This window comes from Trichechus manatus, unplaced genomic scaffold, assembly GCF_000243295.1.
Source record: "Trichechus manatus latirostris isolate Lorelei unplaced genomic scaffold, TriManLat1.0 scaffold00140, whole genome shotgun sequence".
In the NCBI taxonomy this organism is placed as follows: domain Eukaryota; kingdom Metazoa; phylum Chordata; class Mammalia; order Sirenia; family Trichechidae; genus Trichechus; species Trichechus manatus.
This window is the reverse complement of record NW_004444076.1, coordinates 1,150,714-1,155,167: the sequence shown is the minus strand read 5'-3', so window position 1 is coordinate 1,155,167 and position 4,454 is coordinate 1,150,714. Positions and strand designations below refer to the sequence as shown.

At 38.5% G+C, this 4,454-nt stretch overlaps 1 protein-coding gene across 2 annotated transcripts in view; it reads left to right on the top strand.

Moving 5' to 3' along the window:
- The window catches only part of PRCP (prolylcarboxypeptidase), an 82,455-nt gene that overhangs the window by 34,201 nt on the left and 43,800 nt on the right, over positions 1-4,454 (top strand). The window lies entirely within an intron of this gene.

Below are 4,454 nucleotides of genomic sequence, written 5' to 3'. Positions count from 1 at the left end.
CAGATCAAATGGTTTCTAAGGCCCCTGTTGCGTTTTCATGCTGTGATTTATAATGTGGGACCCAGTTCTCAACAGCAGAGGGCACCCTGCTCCCAGTGGACTAACCTGGCCATTAGCATTGGAAGCAGTCTAGTTATATAGTCGAAAGTTGATATTTTTGATGATCGGAAGGAGCCAAGTAAATTCTATAAATTAATATTTTGGAAAAGATATCTCACTGCATGTTTCCATCTGTTCAGTATTTAGATGAAGCACTCAGAAAAAAGGATGTTTTGACATTCCAAGGATTCTTCGTGTAATTCTGTAAAGAGCTTTATCATCTCTCTCTACTTCATTTATTCCGTCTAAGGACTCCATGGAATCCCTGGTGGTATAGTGGTTAAGAGCTTGGCTGCTAACCAAAAGGTTGGCAGTTCGAATCCACTAGGCGTTCCTTGGAAGCTCTATGGGGCAGTTCTACCCTGTCCTGTAGGGTTGCTATGAGTCAGAATCTACTCAACTGCAATGGGTTTGGTTTTTTTGTTTTTGGGAAGTACTCTATGGAGCCCTGGTGGCGTTGTGGTTAAGAGTTCAGCTGCTAACCAAAAGGCTGGCAGTTCGAAATTCACCAGCTGCTCTTGGAAACCCTATGGAGCAGTTCTACTCTGTTTTATAGGGTCGCTATGGATCGGAATTGATTTAACAGCAACAGATTTGGCTTTGGTTTTAAATACTCCATGCTTAAACAATACCACCCAAATAAGTACTCCATGCTTGAACAACAACACCAAAAAAAAAAAAAAAAATTGCTGATGAGTTGACTTTGACTCATGGCTACCCTATGCATGTCAGAGTAGAACTGTGCTCCATAGGGTTTTCATTGTCCAACTTTTCAGAAGTAGATCTCCAGGTCTTTCTTCCAAGGTGCTTCTGGATAGACTAACCTCCAGCCTTTTGGTTAGCAGCTAAGCGTGTTATTCTGCACCACCCAGAGACTCCTACAGGTGCAAATTATTGTTGTTAGCAGCTGTTGAGTTGGGCTCTGGGTCATGGTGACCTCATGTACAACAGGATTGGACTGTTGTGATCCATAGGGTTTTCATTGGCTGATTTGTTGGAAGTAGATCACCAGGTCTTTTTTCCTACTCTGTATTAGTCTGGAAGCTCCACTGAAACCTGTTCAGCATCATAGCAACACCCAAGCCTCCGTTAGCAGAGGAGTGGTGGCTTTTCTTAAGGTTCATTGGCTGGTAATCAAACCTGGGTCTCCTGCTTGGAAGGTGAGAATTTTACCACTGAACCCCTGCTGCCCCTTACATATACATACTGATATTTTCAAATTTGAAAACTTTAGACTGAATTATTGAAATGTTTTTTTCTGTAGGCTGCTTTTAAAGGTACAGCAATATCTCATTTTACAGGGATGCTAGACTCTGACGTCAGTGGGTAAGGTGAAAATCACTGGCCGAGTCCCATATGAAAGCACCTTGTTACAGAGCCATGTACCTCTTTTCACTAAGTCTCACACAGCCAGTCTTTCCCCGCTAATTGAAACAGATAGTGGTTTCTTCTATTGAGCTTCAGATGATACAGTTTGATTTTATTTGGGGACCACGTTTGGTGGTAATTTAAATCTTTAAATATCAGAGTCTTACTCAGCATGGTGAGATGCTCACAGCATTAAAGGTATTCAGAACCAAAACCAAGAGAAGAAATGGCAGGTTTATGTCTCATTTGAGGGCGTATACTAAATCAGTGGTTCTCTAGCTTTAGTCATTCATCAGAATCATCTGGAGGGCTTGTTAAAACACAGATTACTGAGTGCCACCCCTACAGTTTTTGATTCAGTAGGTCTGGGAAGAAGTCAGAGAATTTGCATTTCTAACAAGTTCTCAGGTGATGCTAGTGCTGCTGGTCTGGGGCCCTCACAAGGAGAACCACTGTATTGAATGGAAGCAGATGGGATCACTTGCCCACCTCCCCTTCACTGTCTGTCTGTCTCTCATTGCACTTTTATTTTTAGGCTGGATGGGTATAGTTGACTTAGTGTAAGTTAAATAAATGCAGGAGCTGTGGCTCAGCCACTTCTTTGTCCCATTGCTTAGCTCAGTACTTGGCCCAGACCAGAAGTTCAATAGATGCTTGTTGAATGAGTAATTGACTGAATTAACCGTATGTAATTGGAGGAGTTTATATCAGATGGAAATCATTATTGTATACCTGCTGCATACAAACTGCTTATTTTCCTGCAAGGTAGGTAGTTTTTAGATAAGAATAGTTTATATTTTAGGACTATCTACAGTGATTATCAGAGACATCAGGAAGTATGCACTTAGATGCAGTTTTGAGAATCTTGTACTTTGGGACCTGCGGTGTGAATGTGAAGTGTCTGTGTGTGTGTGTAGGCAAGTGTGTGTGTGAACTGACTGCACATGGAATTCTATCTGTTTTAGAATAGCCTCGGGAAGTCTTGCAGGGTTCTGTTTTATGGCAGAACCAACACCTGCCCTGAGAGCCTGGTGCAGCACTGGATCAGCCTGTCCCTTCAAAGCGCTGGGGACTCCTGTCCCTTCAAAGCCCTGGGGAATTCAGCCTCCATGACCCTAAAGGCTCAGTGGGGCTCCATAGTGTGGGGTAACTCCGTCAATTCAAATAGTTGTACATGAATCTTACCGTGTTATAAGATTTGATAATTATGTTTTAAATGGTGAGTTTATTAAGGGGAGGATAAAAATCTCAAAAAAAATATACTTTAAGTTCAATTTAGGGTTAAAATTATCGTGTGATTTTATCATTTTTTTTTGACTTGTATGTTATCTGACCTTGCAAAGTCTCACTGTTCTTGTGTGTTTGTGTGTTTTGTCTCTTTTCATATAGATTAAATGTTTCTTGTTTTAAATTCAGTTTACTTTTTTATTTTATTTTCTTATTGTGGTAAGTGTATATGTAACAAAACATTTTCGATTTCAACGTGTTCTTACTTGTACAGTTCAGTGGCATTAATTATTTTCATCATGGTATGCAATCATCACCACTATCTGCTTCCAAAAATTTCTACTACCCTTTACTTTTTTATGCTATTTTCAAGTAAATTATAGACAGCATGACATTCTATCTCTAAACGCTTCAGTGTCCAGCTGTAAAAATTAAAAACATTTTCTTACGTAGCTAAAATAACATGATCACACCTAACAAAAGTAACAATAAGTCTGTAGTATCATCTAATACCCAGTCCATATTCAAATTAACTCAATTGTCCCTTACACCTTGTTTGTTCAAACCAGAATCCAGTCTAGGATCATGCGTGTCATCTTGTTACTGTGTTCCTTAAGACTGATTTAATCTAAACCCTTTTTTCATGACATTGCCTTGCCATTGTCTTCATTAGTATGCCACCTTTGGGATTTGTCTGATTGCTTCTTTAGAGTGTCTTTAACTTGTTCTTCTTGTATTTCCTGGAAGCTAGACATTAGATCTAAAGATTGAATTAGATACAAATTGAACGTTTTTGGCAAGAATAGTTACACATGATGTAAGCTTCATGTAGCACATGAGGAGATACATAATCCCTGCCTGCCCCACCATTAGTAATGCTAACATTGATCACTAGATGAAGGTGATAACAGCCTGATCTTTCCACTGTAAAGTTACATTTCCCTTTGTGACAAGAGAGTATTATGTATTTTACAGAATATCTGTATCACTTTGGTACCATATGAGTGTCCATTTCCCTATTATCCATTCTCCTAATACTTTTAACACCAATTGATAATTCTTGCCCCAATCAGTAACTTCATTAGGCATTACCAAGCTATCATTTTTCTAGTTCTGTCATTTTTCTTCATTTATTGGCTGATATTCAATTAAACAGAGCTCTTCCTAATCAGCTGGGACTGTTTAGCACCCTGAAATACAGTTGTGTTGGAAAAGTAAGTTAAGTGTTGTGTTCTTTGCTTTTTTAATTTTAATCCAAAGTTTCAAAGTAAGGACTTGGTTTAATAACTACCTTAAATGGTGGCAAATTAATTTTTTTCTTGCTTTCTCTTGTTTGATATAATTAGGAACTAATGGATTTTCATGAATTGAGTGTTTCAGTCAACTGCAATCATTATTCTTTTTACATTCAAATTGTTAAAACTGGCCAGTGATAGTCTCTTGAAGTTGGCTTCTATGTCTGTTAGACATAATTTCATTAATGATTGAACACTTCCTTGCTTCCTAGCACAGAATCTTGTAGCTTCTTTGTCCCACATGTCAATCAGCCACTTCACTCACAAGCCTTGGTTCCTTTTAGTGGGTATTAGACACCAAAATGCTGGCACTTGGAATGTCTGTTGTTACTGGCTAAGGTGACAGTGTTTTCAGTGTTGTCTTTAGTTCTTGAAGTTTGATGTTGAACATCTGGATAATAATTGAAATACAAAGGATATCTTTGTTATTTCCAATTCAATTTTAACATTAAAAAAAAGCAAACC